Source organism: Pseudopipra pipra, chromosome 16 (genome assembly GCF_036250125.1).
Source record: "Pseudopipra pipra isolate bDixPip1 chromosome 16, bDixPip1.hap1, whole genome shotgun sequence".
Lineage (NCBI taxonomy): Eukaryota > Metazoa > Chordata > Aves > Passeriformes > Pipridae > Pseudopipra > Pseudopipra pipra.
The window spans coordinates 14505940-14524849 of NC_087564.1; the positions used below are offsets into that span (position 1 = coordinate 14505940).

The window sequence follows — 18910 nt, forward strand, 5'->3', positions numbered from 1 at the left end:
GGCCGTCCGGCTCCTCCTGCTGCGTTTGTGCCTCTGTGTCCCCACCAAGCTCCCCTTCATCGCCCAGTGTGGCGACCCGAGAGCTCCATCCCTGATCCATAGATATGCCCATAAAGTGTCCCTTGATCCATAAACGTGGTTATTTTGTACTGCTGTCTTTGGCAGGAGGGGGAAAGTGCAGTAACCACGCTGTGTGAGGGAATGGTAGCTGTGCCAGGGTAGGCTCAGGTTGGACAGTAGGAGGAATTTCTTCACAGGAAGGGTGATGAAACATCGGAATGGGCTGCCCAGGGAGGTGGTGGAGTCACCTGGAAGTGGTTAAGGAAAGACGAGGTGTGGCACACAGTGCTCTGGTCTAGTTGGCAAGGTGGTGATCGGTCACAGGTTGGACATGATGGTCTTGGAGGTCCTTTCTAATCTAATTGATTCTGTGATTCTGCTTCGGGGGCTGCCAGCCCACCTTGGACCCTGATTTTGGGAGGATCCTTGGCTTTGAAATGTTTCCCCTGGGAGCTGTGAGCGCAAAGGGGTCTCCCCAAGCCTTCTCCTTCCATTGGAGGCAGCCACGGGTGCTCACTAAAGTGTTCCCTGACCCATAACTGTGGTTATTTTGTACGGATAGACGTTATTTTGTATTACTTGACCCTATTTTTTGAGGGATTCCTAGCCCTGAAATCCAGGGAGCCCTGAGGGGGCTCCCTAAGACTTCTCCTTCCATCAGAGGCAGTCACGGACCCTCTCTAAAGCGTTCCCTGATCCGTAACTGTGGTTATTTTGTACTGACAGACGCTATTTTGTATTATTTGACTCTGTTTTTTGGGGGGATCCCCGGCCCTGAAATCCGGGGAGCCCCGAGGGGGTTCCCAACCCTTCTTCCCTCGGAGGCGGCCACGGACCCTCTCCCGGGGTTCTGCCCCGCGGGCGATCCCGCCTTGTTCCTCCCTGGCGCCGGGTCTGGCTGCGAGGAGCCCCGGCGGAGGTGGGAAAGAGGGAAGGAAGGAAGGAGGGGAGGCAGCGAGGGAAGGAGGGGACGGGCAGCGGCGCGTTCCCCCCCCGCCCTCAGCGCGGCCGCGCCTCGGGGCCGCGCGCGGCCGCCGGTTCCGCCTCCTCCGCCGCCTCCCCGCGGCCGCCGCCGCCATGTTGGATGGTGCGTGTGGGTGTCAAGCGCAGCCCGCGGCCGCCGGGCACCGGGACACCGGGACACCGCGCCCGCCCCGCGCCCGCAGGTCAGCGCGGCCCCCGCGGGGTGCGGGGCTGGGTGTGGGGGGGGACGGGCGGGGCCCCCCCGCCATCCCCTCGGCGCGGCGGGCGCGGGGTGGGCGCGGGAAGGGCCCCCGGGGGTCCCCGCGGGGCGGGCGGCGGGGCCGCGGTGGCCCTTTGTTGTCGCCGGTGGGCAGGCGGGTGGCGGCGGGGACGGGCTGGGCCCCCGCGGCCCGAAGTTCGGGCCTGGCTCCCGATGGGCCTCCCGGGGCTGCGGGGGATGATGGCGGGGCCTGCGGGCTCGGGGGGCTCCCGGCGGCGGCCCCGGGGCGGGGAGGGGGCTCCGGTCCGCCCTGCCCGACCCCCCGCCCCGGCGCTGTTCGCCTCGATCGCGGCGGGGCGGGGGTCGTTTTATTCTGTTTCCAGTAATATCGCCATTTGGAAGGTGTGTATTAGTGCTTTTAATAATTTTAAAAGGTCTGCTTTATATAGGGGTGTTGGACTAGATGGTCTCCGGAGGTGCCTTCCAACCCTAACAAGGGGTCTGTGATATATCTCTATCTATCTATCTATCTATCTATCTATCTACACACATATATATATATATTTATTTTTTTTTTAATTACCTGCAGTACCTGTGATGCTACAGATTTTGGGGTTGGGTAGTCAGCCAGCTGTATTACATTGAGCATTATTGCTGGGAAATGTATTGAACAGTAATTATCACAGCCTGCCCGCTATGGAAGCTCCCTGTTTGAAAGCCATAAGGCTTTAATATAAATATTGAAACATTAAAATACGAGAATTTCGAGCCACGGGGCTTTAACATTGGTAGCGTTTGGTCTCAGTTTTATGGGTGTGTAATGCTTCCCCCTCCCCCTTCTCAAGTGTGGTGTCGTCGATGAGCTGAAAAGCCAAGTGAGATTTAAAATTCACAGCAATTGGACATATTTCTTGTTCTTACCTACTAAGAAAATACTCTGAATTATCTATGTGCACATCCATTTTCAACAGGAGGTCTGAAGAGTAGTTCAGCTTGGGAAGGCGTTGCAGATGTTACGGGCTGTGGAGTCTGACTTTAGGAGTTCAAAATGTAAATCAGGCCATGAGATTAAGTTTTATTATTCTCTCCACTGAAATACATGTTTTATGGTAATACAGAACTCTTGCATAATTCCAGTGTGTTGCTGTGTTTTGTGAGACACAAGGTCACAGCAAATTGTATTGTTGGGATGTAGAATGTGGGATGTTGGAATGATTTTTGATTAGAAATATAAATATATTGCAGTGATATTATTAGCAAAATGTAGCCTATTTAGGAATTGCTTCTAAATATGTTTGTCTTGGCTGATTCTCAGATATGTTATTTTTGAGCAAACTCAAATACAGTGTTCTATTGGGAAGAATCAAAACTTTTGATAAATTTTCCTTTATAAACTCAAAGTAATGGTAAACTAGCTTGACCGAATTTCAGAGATAATGCTGCCTATATTAAATATTTAACTAAGTTATCAAAATTTATCAAGTACAAATGACCCATGAGTGTGCATTCCTGGAGGCAGATGCTGATAAGGCTGAATTGATTGTGGGTTACATTTGAGGAAGTTTGACTTGGGGGTGCTGATTGTAACTTCCTCCTTGCCATGAAGTAACTCTGCGACATCACGAGGGTTCTCCTGCAGGGCAGCTTGGCTTTTATATGCACTGAGGGATGAAAATTAATATCAGCCTTTAGGAAATGAAATCCAATGCCAACAGGATCATAGAATCATGGAATGGTTTGGGTTGAAAGGGGCATTAAAGCCCATTCAGTGCCACCCCCTGCCATGGGCAGGGACACCTTCCACTAGTCCAGGTTGCTCCAAACCCCATCCAACCTGGCCTTGGACACTTCCAAGGATGGGGCAGCCACAGCTTCTCTGGGCAACCTGTGCCAGGGCCTCCCCACCCTCACAATTCTTTCCCAATATCCCATCTATCCCTGCCCTCTGGCAGTGGGAGGCATTCCCTCTTGTCCTGTCACCCCATGCTCTTGCAAATAGCCTCTCTCCATCTTTCTCCATCTTTTCATGGACTTCTCTCCTTAGAAAAAAAATAATTGCCCCCTTCCCTAGGTAGGAGACAAGTAGTGTTGGGTAATATTTAGGCTGTGAATTCCCTGGTGGTCCCGTGAGGACCAGAGGAGAGATCCCTGGCTGTCAGGTGGCCTGGCCAGTGATGTTCAGGTTGGTTTTCACCTCCATTGTTCCTACAGTCACTTTTAATGAAGAGTTGACAAACATCTGATGTCCAGTGTAATGCAGGGAGCAGAAATGGATTCAGCTTGGCCTGACCACATCATTATTTACATAACTGGTTAATCATGCTAATTTTGTTCCAGCTGTCAGCCATTTGATTGCTTTCAAACTTGGAGCTTTTAAGAAGCCTCAAATCTTGGATCACTGCTGGGAAATGCCAAAGGCCTAATTTGTTACTTCATAAAATGCTGATAGTCTCTCTTGATACAGAAATTAGTGTTTTGCTTCTGTGGTTGGGGTTTGTTGTGTTGTTTTTGTTTTTTTTTTTCTTTTTAGAGAGAGAAATCATTAAATGATAATCAGTTTTAGGAGAAATACATTACAGAGCAGTTATGATATTCCTGATTGTACTTTTCTTAGGTCTCATACGTAGGATGGGGAAATGACTATCGGTTTTGTTTGGTCTACAAGAATATAAGTCTCTCTAATATCTTTATTTAATGACTGGTACTCAGGAAGCAACTTTCCAGTCTTCCAGTGCCATATTTGCAGAGCTCTAAATTGTCCCTTGGGAATGGCACTAATAGAAAATGAAATGTGCCTGGTTTGTAGGAACGCCTGTAATGTTCTTTTTCCACTTTGCCTCGCTCTGATCTGTGCAGGGAAAATATCGAGACGTACCAGTACCCTGCTGGCTTAAGTGCTTCAAAGAACAGCGGGTTTTTGTGTTTTTCAGTAGCCTGGCTGCTCATTAGGAAGGCAGGAGACTCCATGGAGGAGAACAACATGGATGCTGCCCTCTGGAATAAAACCTGCCGGGGCTCATTGTGGGGCCGTTGGCATGGCCCGGGTTGGTTCCAGGCTGGTGTGCGCTGGATAATGGACCGTGAAAAGTCCAGGTTGGTTTAGGTGGCTGTTACAGGGTTGTTTTCCTGTTCTGTGAGGGAAAAGGATTCAGGAGTGGTTGAATGTCAGAGCAGGTGACTTCAGAGACCATGAGCTCCAGGGTGGATCTGGACCTCGGTGGCTGAGCCTCTTCGGTGAGTGGAGCAACAGGTAGAGAGCTCCAGAAGAACTGGTATTCCTTATTTATCATTCTGCCAATAACAGTTTTGTCTTTGGTTTCCAAATCTGGCGTTTGCCTGATTTTATGACAATGCTCCAAACCATTGACAAAAGCAAAACAGTTGCCTCAGACACTTGTAAGGTGTGTTTGGTAGGTAACTAGGGGTTGTAGGCAGCTTTTAGGGAGAGAGTAGCTTAAAGGACCAAGCTTGAGTTCCTTCAAACTGTAGTACACGTGTTCAGTTACCCACAAGAAGATAAATGCTTGTAAATATCTGACAGTAGAGTTTGTATGAATGATTATACTAATAACAAAATAGAAAAGTATTTTGTGTCTGTTGGTTGCAGTGTCCCTGGACACTGGGGGTGTTTGCAGAATTTGGTTTGTAATTTGCTACTGAGCGTTCTTACTCAGAGATACAACTTTGACTCATTATGCTAGTGAGATGCTTTTCTTCTGTGTATGTAATTTTTAGCTCATTTTTTGGTATTGTTACAAAAATTGAACTTGATCTCAGAACCAGTCCCCTGGATTGCATGAATTGTTAATAGTGTGTCTCTGTGTTTCATATCACTCAGAGCTGTTAACAGAAATGCCTCTAACGAGTGCCTGGAGCTCGTGTCCAAGGTCAGGCCTGGGCTGTTCACTCTGCCTGTGCCTTGGCTTGCAAAATCCAGCTCTTTCCAGGTGGGGAAACCGGAGCTCAGGCATGAACAGGTCCCCACTGGCAGTGGGAGTGCAGCTGGTTCTACCTCTGGGACTGGGTAAAACCAGTCCCAGCCCAGGCCTGGATACAGCTCCGCCTTGGAGGCTCCGTTTATCTGTGTTTATGGTGGAGGTGGCTGGGCAGAGCTTTAAGGAATCTCAAACACAGTATGTTTTGTTGTCTTCAGACATACAAGTTGTTTGCAAGTAATAATTCTCCTTCCACAATCAGGAGTCGAGTTCCCGGAGCTGTCTCAAGTAATTAGTTGAAATTTGTGCATGTTCCCTCTGCAGTTCCCTTCCACATTTCTGCAGCTCCTGTCTCTCCTCCCAGTGCTGTTTTATTCATGTTGTCTGCAGTTGCTGAGTCTTGTCATGTTGCTGTATAATAAATACTAAAGGTACAGGTCATGAGGAGCAGGAGAGTTTTGGAGGGTGACCCAGGCAGGAGAAGACTTTCCTCTCTCTCCTCCTACTTTCTTGACTCATCACTCCTTGTCCTTTGCAGGTGTGTGCATCTGTTCAGTGTTTATTGGAATAGCAGTCCTGGTTCCTCCTCCACTTGTCTGCTGGTTGTGTTTCCCATGACATGGATTTGATCACCTTTAGAGCCAAAGTCTTGGTGGATGTTCTTTTTCAGGAGGAACTCCTGTTCTTATCCCTCACAGTAAAATATTAATCTGTGAATCATTTGCTCTTTTATGCTCATAGTGCAGCACTCAGCGAACAATACTTCAACAAATTAAGTCATAAAATTTTTTTTTGCAAGTTCAAAGCTGCTTATTAGTTTAAAACTAGGCCAGAAACCTTACCTAGAGGTGTTTTCTGTCCACCCTACAGGAATCTGAAGACTCACTTGCCTTGTTTGCTTTTCAGTGTTGCAGGAGTAATGGCTAATTTTGGGGGCTGCTGTTTTAGGGTATCTCCTTAAAGATCTCTGGTGGAGTCTGGGGGTCAAGGCTGAAATTCAACAGCCAGACATTGATTTAATCTTCCTCCTGTGTAACCTCATAGAGACTTTCCTGCCCTTCTGGAGATGTCACTTACATAATGTGATGTCTTCTAAAATCAGCCTGGGAGTTTTCATTATTGAAAAGCAGAAACCCAGGCAGAGTGAGCTCCCTGCTTCTGGTTGGGTTTGAGTTTTGCCACCAAGAAATGCTACAATACACGTTGTACCCCTGCTAGAAAAAGCTGTCAGCACGGGCAGCGAGGCACTAATGATGTCTGGGATGTTCTTTTGCAATTTTTTCTTTATTCTCTGAAATCATATTAATTTCTAGACTTAACATCAATTTAGTAGTTTCTGAACCTTTGCAAGGGCAATGGTCTTTTCAGAGCTTTGCCAGAACAAAGACATTTTAAGAATCTTAATAGAGAATCGTATAATCTTATTACAACTGCTCCTGTTTAAATCACTTCCTTGTACTTAAATAGCAGTCTGTCACCAGCTCTTTCTTGATTGTAGTTTTTGTCAGTCGCAATTTATCCCCCTCCCTGGGTTTTGTTGTGCTTTTTCCCCCCCTGATTGTGCAACCCTCAGGTTGGCAAAGCTCCTCCTTTCTCAAGCAGTTCTTCTGGCTCCCTGGGGACTGGTCACAGGAGGGAATTGCTCACCGGTGTGAGGGCTCTGCAGTCCACAAACAAGGCCTTTGTGGGACAAAGCTCCCTGAAATAACTGGTAGAGACAGTTCTGATGTTCCTCAAGGAGAGGCAAACCTAAGTGTTTGTAAAGGTGTAACTTCCTCTCCTGAGGCACAGACGTGAGTGAGCCCCTCAAACAGGTTTCCCTGTAGGAATTCTGTTCCCAAGAGGTTCCTGGTGTGTGTTTCTGGCTGGGTGAGCATCTTAGTTTTGTCTCCTGATTTTTCTCCTGATTTTTATTTATTTATTGTTCCTTTTAGTAATGAGGATTTCTTCAGCCAAATCTGTTGACCCAATTGCTGCTGAAGCTGCTTTTCTACTGACTTTCAGCTCTGTTTGGACAGGGATGAGCCTTGTGACAACAGCAGTAAGGCAGAGATGTTTGTTCTAACCTATGAAATCAGCCAGAATTCAAGATCATTAATTAATCCTCATCCTGCAGTTCCATTTAGAACTGTTTTAACATGCCTGTTCCTTGATGCAGAATGTGCTCTGCCACATGGTGCATGTAAAGGAAAGCACTTCAATTATTATTTGAAAAACAGGACTTTAAAGCTTTTAATTATTCACTTAGCTAATTAATCAGTGAAACACCCTACCATTTGGTGACATTGCTGGAATGTGACTGGTGATGTCTGTTCAGAGATTCCTGAATTGTGCATCATCAGCAATATTCAGATCCAGGGAAGATCTGGGGCATCTTTAAAATGCCTCTGCCCATGTACTTTAATTATTTGATAAAAAACTCTTTCTCTCATGGCCATTTGAAAGCATAAACTTTCCTCTGTTCTGTTATCTAATAAAATATTTGCCTTCTGAGCCCATCCTGCCTCGTTGCAGGGGTTTGATTGCTTCTTGTAATGTTCTACTGCTTGCACTGATGGGGTTTTTTTATTTTTAAGGGCTTGGGATGCTTATTGCCAGTGAGAAGTGTTACTATATTTTTGCTGCTGTTGTTGAGCAGAGTTCATTAAGTTAAACTTTGTCTACCAATTTAGAAGAGTTTCTCAGAAAGTAAAGATAATGCCTGTGTTGGAATGTTCTTAGATAAACAGCAAAGGTGACACCGAGTACTTTCCTTAATGTGAGCAAATGCAGAGCAGAAATCAATATTTAATATTGTAATTTTTGAGAATCTCTACAACTTACATATATTTTAAAGGCAGAAATTTCTACTTGCTGCTCAGAAGAACAGGAAAACTTGCACTGAGCCGTGGTTATGCAGCCCACGTTTTTTATACTTTTTCAGCCAAACAGCTGCTTTCTGAAGATTTTATTGGTAGTTGGATGATTCCTCTGAAAGATATTTGTGTTTATATGTTTACTGGTTCTCTTGGGAAGATTTAATAAGGAAGTAAAATACAGGAATGTTTACAATTGGTTTTACTTGGCTTTCAGAATTCTTAACTTCTAGAGGAGCTGAAGTACAAAAGCTTGAGTCCAGCAAAATCACTTTTAAACTGGTTTATTGCAGAGAAGCACTGAGGTAGATCATCAAAGGATTTTTAGTCTCCAAACTGCTTAAGTGTTGTATTTAAAATTTACAAATGGCTGCCCCCTTTGTGGAACACTGAGACAGACTGAAATGTCTGGCTCTTTTTTACATTTGACTACCTAGAGAATAATCTCCTTTTGCCCAGCCTGCTGCTTTAAACACACTCAACTGGCATTTTGGTGTCTTGTCTGCCAGCCAACAGCGTCTGTGTATATTTAATTTCATGATAATACAAACTTATGATGCATCTAAGAGTATTTACATGGGCTTTAAAAGTCAGAACATGACCAGCTGAAGGTGTGCAATATTGGGGGGTGCTCTGCAGGGAGCTCTGCTTTCCTTGCAGGCTGCTGAAATGTTGAGGAGGTGAAGAACAGCAGGAGAGTTTTGTAGGTTCTCTTCATTATTCCTTTTTTCATTTGCTCTGTGAGGGGTTGGTTTCTGTTCCACAGGTGATGTTCTGGATCAAGCAAAGTGTGTAAGCACGTCCTGGACTTTGAAGGGGTGAGGGATTTGTTGATCTGGGACTGGCAGCTGATGCCAGACACAGCACCTGGTTGTTTAGTAGTGTTGCCTTTCCAGGTGTAAATGCAGGAAACACGCTGGAACATCCTGAATGCAGGAATACTTTTGTTCTTTATGTGCCACACAAAGTTGTGTCTGGATGCTTTGGCTTATAGCCAGATTTTTAATCTTTTTTTTTTTTTTTTATTGTGTGTGTCAGCTTGGATAGTGTATATAATACTATAGTGCCTTTCCTGTCCCTGGAAATGCTGGTTTTTAGTTTTATTTTAAGAAGGGATTTCTTATTATTCCAAAGAAAAATAAACTTTAAGAGAGGAGGAAAATTTGTGCTTGTTTGTTGTTATTTTCTTTTCTTGTTTTAGTTCATGCTTTATAGAAAGGCCTGAAATGTGCTGTCAAAGCTTTGTCTCTCATCTCACCAATTCAAAACTTAGAAAGTGAGCCGGGGAAGGTGGGGAGGGTCTTGTAGTTGAAGTAAGAGAAGGGAAGAGTTAAAAAAAGCCTCCAGTGCCCATCCAACCTGTGGGACAGATGTGCCTTTAGAGGCCATGAGGCTTGTGCTGCCATCAAGCCCAGCTAGTCTGTTGTCAAAACTCGTATTTTAATAAAATATGGTGATTTTGGCGTTTTCTCCTTTCATGGGAAACCAGAATAAAGAGAATTAAGCCCCGCCTGCCCCTTCCGTGCTAAACAGATGCAAATCAACCCCCTCCCTCCAGTTGCATCCTCTCTCCTCGCGGGTTTCTACATTGTTTTGATGAAAGCGGGTTCTGGTGCCAACTCCCAGCCCAGAGGGCAGGTGAGAGGAAGAGAAAAAAAAACCCTCCCCGATTCCAGCTCGGTGATTAACACATCTTTTGGAGCTTGTAATGTCAGCAAAACAAAAGTTGCAGCGGCTCCGCTCGCGGAGCGTGGGGTTGTCAGAAAGGCGAACATCAAAGTGGCAAGAAAAGAGGAGTTTATTTAAAATATAGGAGAAAGACTTAAAACGTTCGTGCTAACCTATGAGAGCTGTTAAAAATTAAAAAAAAAAAGGCCTTTGAAGCCAAGCATTAAAGATTTAATAGTATTAATTGAATTAAGCTGTGGGAGTTGAGGATATGTAGACACATGTGTATGTGTTCTGAGACATCATCTGTGTTAAGGCAGCAAAGGTATTGAGGGTTGAATTAACTGTACTGGGTTTAGAAGGGCCACCTTAACAAAAACCTCTTTATTCTGGGAGTTAATTAGGGTAGAATCCATTAGAACTGAGAGTGTAAACACAAGGACAAGGTACTTCCAGCCTTGGGAAACTGCAGCCCACCAGCCTTGGTGTACCTGGGCAAGGCAAAGCCAGCAGAGGAGTTTCCAATCTACATTTAGGGATAATTTTGTTTATGTTATTAAGGCTGATTTATTTTCTTTAAAGATTAAATTCCTTTTCCTTTCTCTGTTATGGGAACAGTAATTTAATACCGTTGGACTCCATGGTAAGGTTTCTCCCCATCCCTTTTTGGGTTTGGGCTTTTTTTATTGGTGGCTAAACTTTCATGTCACTTCATAATTATTTTCTCTCAGGAGTGGCTGATTTTGGTAGAACTTAACCACTGCTTAGGAAGAAGTTTGTCCCTTCCATAGCTCTGTAAATAGACAACAAAGAAAAATCAGATTCAAGTGTGTGGCACTGTAACAATTGCAGTAGCCTGATGTTGAGGGGGTTTTGTTGTTTTCTTTTTTTCTTTGCAAATTAAAAACTCATTTTAAGGCTTAATATATTTGCCCTGGACATTCACAAGCAGGGAAAAGCCATTTGTAGAAAAAAAGAGTAATCAAAGCTTCTTGCAAGCGTGGCTTGGCAAAGGAAGGTGATGTCCAGGGGGAGCAACACCAGGCAGGATTTGATTGCTGTGGAAATACTGGTGTGGAGAGACACCACCAACCCCCTCAGGAGGGATAACAAACTTGAGGGTCATCTTAATACATTCATTTTTCCTTCTTCAGGGAGGTGGTTGCTGCCGGTGTGAGGAGGGTCGGGTGAGCCCTCCTGGCTGCAGATGTAGCTCCTGAATGATTCAGCACGGTGTGTTGTAGAGTACTGATGAACTCATTACTGTTCCCTGATGGATGTTAATGGGCTGGGGTTTCTTCGGTGCATTTGGACTAGATGGAAAAAAAAAAAAAGGTTAGAAAATGGAGTGAGTGAGTTTTTAAGCCACTTTCTTGTTCTGTTTCTAAATCTGAAGAGAGAATGGTTTTCAATGACTTGCATGAAAACTGTGGTTAAAGGAATAATCACCAGAGCAGAGATACCAGGCAGCTCTGGGAGGTACAGGGAGGAGTAGCACAACCCAGGGGATTTACTTGCATTTTGTTTGATGTGTCCAAGCCATCTCAGCTGTTTTGGAAACCCAGAGGTAGGTATTGTCTTCTCCATGTGGACTCCTGACAAGATATCTGGAGTCCCAAGGCCATGGGCAGAGTTGCTGGTTGCAGAGCAGCAAAGCTAAGAGGGTATAACATGTTCTCTGCCAGAGCTGACTGGGAGAAAATGACCTTTAATGATGGAACAGGCACAGATGCTTTTGAGTAACAAGTCTTTGTCATCCTCTGGGAAACGAGCAAGTTGACTCCCACTCAAATAATTTTCCGTCTAAAAATCCAAAATAGATAAAAGAGTAGGTAGGATATTACTGCTGGAGGACAGATTCAGAAAACTTGAGGAATTGTTATGCTGACAGCTGAAAATTCCTGTATATCTGCATAGGAGAATGTGGGATTCACTGGCATCTTCGAGCCAGATTTTTTTTTCCCTAATTCCCTCCAAATCAACAAAATAATAATAAAACAATAGCAGATCATTGCATTTTTGAATATGGATAATTATTATTAGTGACTGAATGAAGGAATTGTAAAGTTTTAAGTAGCATCATGAGGAAAAATCCTTCATGTCAAATGTGCTGATTTCTTTTTTTAAACCTTTCAGTGATTCACTTCCATCAAAGCTGAACCTTAGAGTACAGCTCAAAACCAGGAACTGGGGCAGCACAGAAGTTGACCAAAGTGACTTATTCTTGTATTATTCAGTGTTCTTGAGTTCTGTTTCATGGTGAGGAGAATCCAGTTTAAATCCAGGCTGCTGGTGGCAGGGTTGTGCCCTCTCCTCTGGAATTGCCTTTCTGCCGAGGTGGTGATCCTGCATTGGACAGCTCTGATAGGAAGAGGGAGAAGAAGTGAGTTTGGAAAAGATTTTGGAAGCTGTGTGGTGTGTACAGTGTAAAAAAGGTAGAAAATAAGGAGGAGTAAGAGGGAAAGCTGAACATTTAGTGTTGCAGGACAGAGCTAAAATCAGTGTGGAAAAGGGGCAGGGCCAAGGTTTGATGGCGTTTGTTAATTTTGAAAGAGCAGAGGACCAAATTTCCTCCTCCTCTGTGGCTGTCCAAAATGGAATTAATGTGCTCCTAAGGCAGCAAAAGGTGATTTGCCAGAAGCCCTGTTTGCAGGCCTTGCCCAGGTCCCTGCTGAAAGCAAGTCCCAAAGCTGAACCATCCTCTGGAACTTGCCCAGTCGGAGGTTCCCGGTGCGGAGTCAGAACAGGAGAGGGCTGTGGAACTGCTGAAGTGACTGGTACTGCCCTTAGTTGTGGTGGACTTGCAGGTAATTACAGTGACCTTGGGATTAATTGGTTGGGTGACCTGAGCTGTGAGAAACCCCAGCTCTCCCCCGGAGTGCGGGATCAGCTCGCTGGAGCGATTCCATCCGGAGATCTCCAGGCAGCAGAGCAGCAGGAGCAGGACTCTGCCTTCCACAGCAGCCCTTGGCCAGCTGAGAACTGAGTGTAACGTGAAGCCACATCCTCAGTTCCTCTCTGAGCCTGACTGCTGAGCAGCAAATCCTGGTGTAAAACCCAGTGGTGGGGGGGGGGGATGGAGCATTTTGGGAGATATGTTTCCTGCTTTGCAATTTTACAGCAACTTAATTAGGCATAGAGTTACAGACTGGTTTGGGTTGGAATGGTTTTCAAAGCTCATCTCATTCCACCCCCTGCCATGGGCAGGGGCACCTTCCACCAGCCCAGGTTGCTCCAAGCCCCATCCAACCTGGCCTTGGACACTTCCAGGGATGGAACAGCCACAGCTTCTCTGGGCAACCTGTGCCAGGGCCTCCCCACCCTCCCAGGGAAGGATTTCTTCCCAATGTCTAATCTCAGGAGCTGCAGGTAGCTCAGTTTTCGGAGGGTTAAAGGACTCTGATGTTGTCACCAGTTATGCCAGTTGAATTAAGACAGTGTGTTGACTTTTCAAGATGATTGTGCAAATCTGGTGGCTGTGAGGGAAGGTACTTGAAATTTTATGCCATGAATGGGCTTTGATGAGTGTGAGTAGGGTATTAAATCAATCTCCATTTTCCTTACAGCCTTGTAGTTTGTGCTGGCAGGCAGCACACTGAAAAAAGTAGTGTTTTAGATGTAAGGACAGGGGTGATTGAAAAAAGGAGTGTTTTGGTTGTGTGCACAGGTGTGTCTCTGCATCTTGCACTGTTCCTCGAACAGTCCTTCTCCTTAGAAATTCATGTCATAAAGTAAAAATATTAATTAATCCCTCAGCTTCTACCAGTAGTAGTGTGGAGAGCTTTTTCCCCCCTAATCTCTGTCATGATGAGCATTTGCCTTTGGCCTACTGAATTTATTAATGTGGTTTCATGTCTGTGGTGTGTAGGTGGGTTGGAGAAACTGCACTTGGTGACGTCTGCCTCATGTTAATAAAGTGCCAGATTAATTTAGTTAACGAAATCATTGGGTAATTAGTTGTTAGCAGCAGGTACCTTCCCAAAATATGGAGTGTGACACACGAGCACAGATCTAGATGAACATGAATTTAAAAAATTTCAGTTCTGTAAGAAAACACCGGGGCTTAAGGAGTGGAGCTGATATTTTGTGGTCTTGCAGGTTTTTTGGTTGTGTTGTTTGCAGTCCCTCCTGTGCTCAGGCTGAGCTCTGAGGGCCTGAGCAGATGCCTGTCACCCCATAAGCAGCCTAAGGGGCAAGGCTGGACTTCTCTAATTAGTCATAGATCCTCAGACACATCCTCTGGCAAGAATATTGAATATCCTCCTCCCTTCCAAAAGGGAAATATGGAAGGAGGGATGTGTCTCCTGCTGTCCTTAACTCTGTTGAAAATACTATTCAAGTCTAACCCAGTAAACTGAATTTATTTCAGATTGTTACCTTTCAGTCAAGGCACACATTCATTTTTCTGCTCAATTTGTGAGAATAACTGACGAAATGCTTCCACTCAAGCAGGTAATCCCTGGGGAACAAATTCCTTTGGAGAGTTTGGGGAGGTATTTTCACTGCCCTGTTGGATTAATTTGCATTTATAATTTCTGGTTCAGTGCACAGTGGCTTGACCTCACACTGCTCTGTAATTCTGCAATATTCTGGTGTTCACTGCACACCCAGCTCTTTGCTGTGTGAAGAAGAAGCTGAGATGTGCCCAAAATACAGGTGGCACCGTGGGTGACACTTGACCCGGCCGGAGAAGGAGGGTGTTATTTTTAAAGAGCTGTTGTCAAAGCTCGTAATCCTAAAATTAGCTGCCGGGGCAGGTCGGATTTGGATCGTTAGCGGTGATCTCAGGGCTCTGCCGGAGCCTGGCCCCTCTCACAGCCCCGCAGAGCACATTTGCAGCCGCTTCCCACGCTGTCAATAATTCCAGCTGCAAAGTCAAATGGAGCTGGGGATGTCAAAGCACCACCAGCGCCTCTGGCTTGGCAGGTCCCAAAATAATGTGGGCAGGTACTGCTGATACTCCTGATACTGTGACATTTCTGCTCCTCACCCCTCTTTCCGTGCCCTCTGAGGAATAAACTCCCCATTGAGCTCAGCTACTGGTGATTTAAAGAGACCTGGAGTGGGAAAAGGTGTCACAGAGAAAACTTCAACAGATTGGTGTCCCTAAATCTCTTTTAGGGCTGAATGTCTAGTCAAGCTGGAACTACACTCTCTCTGTCTCTGAGCCTGAGACATGACTGTAAAACCACTGCAGAATCTAACCTTGGGAGTCATGAATATGCATCCATCTGGAGGAGAGTTATCTTTCAGCATTAACTCTTTAAATAAAGAAATAATTTGGCCACCTGCTGTCTGTGAAAGCTGACCTTGTTCTCTCATTTGTAAAAGGGAGTGGAAAGCTTCCAAAACTTTGAATTTTGAACCATTTCCTCTTCTCAGAAATTACACTGAAGAAGACAAGCATTTAAGCTGTGAAAAATGGAAACGAAATCTTTCCTCTGGAGTTAACCCTGTTCTTCAAACCCTTTGCCAACCTGTATTTGTAGCTCGTTTCCTAAATAAGTTTGAAGGTTGAGGAAGGGCATTGATGGTAATTTCAGTGTCTTCATTTGGCTGTTTAATTCCCATGAATTGCTGTTTTCTCTGCTGTACAATAGCGAAAGAGAGCTAATAAGTGTGTTACTTGTTGGCTTTTATGTGTAGTGCCAAACTGCTTCTCTCCTCTCAGTGCTCTCCTCCAAGTGACCACAATGTACAGTTGCCCCTTTTCCTGTTTGGATTTGGGAACAAGGTTTGTGTTGCAGTTGGATATTATATCACAGGCAGTGTAATGATACCCTCTGGTCAGCCAGTTGTTCTCTGGGAATTATTTATGAAGAGAGTGGGGAAAAAAATCCGGGAGAGAAAATGTCTCCAGTAGTGTGGGATCTGGTGCAAGAAAAACGCCTTTGCTGTGATTTTTTTCTGGATTACAGTCTTGATTTTTATATGAAGGTTTGTGCTCAGTTTTTCTTTATCCTGAATTTCTGACCTGTCTGTGGAAAACGAGACTTTCTGAACCACAGTGGGCTTGGATTTGTGCACATGACGAGCTGTGCCAAGAACACAGGGATGTGAATTTAGCGTCAGGCAACGGGAATCCTTCTTCTTTGCCATAAATAGGAGCTGGCTCCCTGTTGGGGTTGGGGTTGTGTTTGAGTGTGTGCAGGTGTGGTGTCGGTGTCTGTCTGGGGGAGCTTCTTCCCTGCTCAGCATCTGGCAGCTCCTTCTCTTTGCCTGATTCTTTGCAGACTGGCGAGAATCTGATTTATCCTGGAATCCAGATCCCTGGGGATCACCTGCCTCTCATTCCAGCCTGATAGCAAGGAGAGCAGATCTCTAGGTATTTATGTGTATTCCCCCCTGAGAGATGAAGCAGGAAGGCAGGGATATCTTTATGTAGATTGATGTCTGTAGAGACAGATCACACATTGACTGAAATAATACCCGTTTTCAAATCCTCACTTTATATGCATGTTACTTACAGTAAATGTCTAATCTAACTATATATGTTGTCTTAATTAAGATTTTATACAAGTGCCTGGTGAACTTCCTGTGTTTAATGTTAATTTTCACACTTGATATTAAAGGCTTTTTATATATTTCTGATCTGTGCTTAGCTGGATTATGTATATATTTACCTTCAGGCTGATGTGGAGGGCAGATATCAGTGCAGACAAACCCTGGTTGGAGTCTTACATTCCAGAGGTGTGAATGGATTCTGCTGGAAGCCTGTCTATAGGTGGATTTGTGTGGCTGTTTTTCTTTGAACTACATTTATTAAGGACTTTGTGGCTTGGCCCCATTTCTGGGTTAGTCTCAGCAAGTCCAAGATGTTTCCTCTTCTAGATTTCATTTACTGAGTTTAATCTCTTGTGAGATAGAGAGATGTCGAGAAGTTCAGTCAGGAATTCCTTCTGTCTGCATATTGTGTGGAGAAAAGCACCAGGAGAACTCATTGTGTAATGAAACTGTTGGAATGGGGCAAAGGAAACGGGGTGTTCCCCTCCAGGTTACCCTTGGAAGCACAGGTGAGCTTCACCTTGTCATCTACAGACCTGGTTCCTTCTCTATTTAAAGATGACAAGCTATTTAAAAACCAGAGAAAATGGCTTTGTAGGGACCAAGAGACAAAACAAGGAAGGCTCCCTCTTCCCCTCTGCCTTTAACCTTCCACGGAAACCTTGTCAAGCTCAACAGGCCTTTTTCCTGTTGGGAAGGAGCAGCAGCTTTAATCAGCTGGTCTTACTTTCTGCTTTCTTTGCAACTCTCCCGTTAAAAATGCAAACTCACATTTTTGCTGAAGTTGCAAGTGCATTGTGCTTCCTTGTGGTTTGTTGTGAGAACTCAATTCACCGAGGTTTCTGGAAAAAAAAAAAATCATCTAAACTTTCTGTGTCAGTGTTTGATTGTGCATTGGAAACGGTTCCTGTTTGGTGCAGTCGGGATGTTTGGCTTTTTGATCTCTTTAATGATAAAAGAGGCAGTTGTGGGGCTTCAAGACTTGTGATAGTCAAGCAAAATGCCTCCCATGTGTGGTGAGGAAGCAGGGAGTGTGTAAAGCAGGTACCAAAAGGCTCACAGGGCTCCTGAGCAGGGTCACTGCCACTGCCAAGCAGTTACCTGGAATATTGGTGCAACTACCATTAGAGAGGAATAACAAGCCCATCAGCTTCCCACTCCAGTCATCCTTTGTGCTTTCACCAGAGTAAAATGAAGTTTAGAGTAAGTTGACTTCAGTGGCTTACAAGTAGAGTAAGATTAAAACGTGTCCATCAAGAAGAGGAAAAAACCCAGCCATGAATGTGGCTCTCATTAAATGCCTTTGTTTTCATGATTCAGAGATATGAAGGTGAAGGATCATGGCACCATCGATGGATTGATGTTTTCAGAGCTGTTACTGAACAACAAGTGAACTATTTTATTTCCTGAAAGAGTGAAAATGGCTCGTTTCACTTAATCCAGCGTGTTCTCTTCTGGAAATGTTTGCTCATTGTTCTTCCAAAGCCCTACTCCAGACTTACTCTGCTAGTAGCCACCTTCAGAAGCTTCACACTAGAAAAGCTTCCAGTTCAGGGTCCTGCCTTTCTTCCCTTGGTTTCTCCTCTGAAGCCAGATGCCTGGTTTCCTACTGGGGCACAGTTGGGAAGGAATGAAAGCTCTTCTCTTTCTGGGGATGTTTTTTGGACCCTGACAGCTTTATGTTGCATTTAATCAGCTCCAAAAGTGAGGCCAGAGTTGGATCATTCTTACTCTTCTCACAGGCTGCTGTGCAGCAAAGCTTGGGAGACTTTAGATTGAATCTTTTCACTGTGCTGCTGTGCAAAAATGGCTGGATTTGGTGCAAGAGGGAGAAAGGGGGAGCAGTCACAGGGTTTGGAGGTTCAGCTTGGTGTGTGAGACTGAGCCCTGATGGTCTGTGCCCCTGCTTGTGTTGAGAGGATGATTAATTCTTCAGGGATTTACATGTGAGGTGTTAAAATGATTTTTTCCCAAAGCTTAAACAAAGTTGTAAAGTAATAAAACTTCTCCTTTTTTTTTTTTTCTTGGGAGATACACAAGTGAGGCACTTGCTCCTATATGTACTTGTCAAAATAAGGCCTCTCGTCCCTGGCCTTGAAGAAATAAAGCTCTCACAAGACAGGAATGTTTTTTTCATAGATTTACAGCGGGTTAAGAGACAGGAAACGGGGTTAGGAGCAAATGGTTGGTTCTCACAGGGAAGGGCTGTTCCCAGCCAAGTGTCCTGCTAAAGATCAGTGCTCTTGCAAAGATTCCCTTTTCCAGATTGTTCCTAAATAAGGTGGGCAAATTGAAGCAAATTGCTCAGCTTTGAAATGAATTTGAATTGAAAAGAAGGATGAAAGGTTGAGACCTGCTGAGGGATAAAGTGGCAGATGAAAAATGCACAGGGAGAAGAAACGACCCCGGGTTCATCTGCAGGAGCAGAGGCACAATTCCCAAAAGGCACATGGACTATTTACACAGAGATTTGTGTTGGAGGATTTTAGCCTTGGTGGACTTGTTATCTTGTTTTCTAGTCCTCCTGGTTTTGATTTTTCATGTTATTTACTGCTTTTCTGGTTGGATGGCAAGCTCAGTCCTTGTGGGGGGTTGGATTCTTCTTCTCTGGGATCTGTATAACCGTTGGAATTGTGTTTGTGATGTGCCTGGCACTCGGATCCTCTGCTGGCTCCACTTTCACCAGCTGAAGAAGTTCGAAGTTC

At 44.9% G+C, this 18910-nt stretch overlaps 1 protein-coding gene across 4 annotated transcripts in view; it reads left to right on the forward strand.

Moving 5' to 3' along the window:
- Positions 1 to 1075: 1075 nt before the first annotated feature.
- The window catches only part of EPN2 (epsin 2), a 42218-nt gene continuing 24383 nt past the window's right edge, over positions 1076 to 18910 (forward strand). For all 4 annotated transcript variants that reach the window (XM_064673351.1, XM_064673353.1, XM_064673352.1 and 1 more), the window contains exon 1: positions 1076 to 1226. The gene's annotated coding sequence lies outside the window, so the exon portion shown is untranslated. The remainder of the gene's footprint in view (positions 1227 to 18910) is intronic.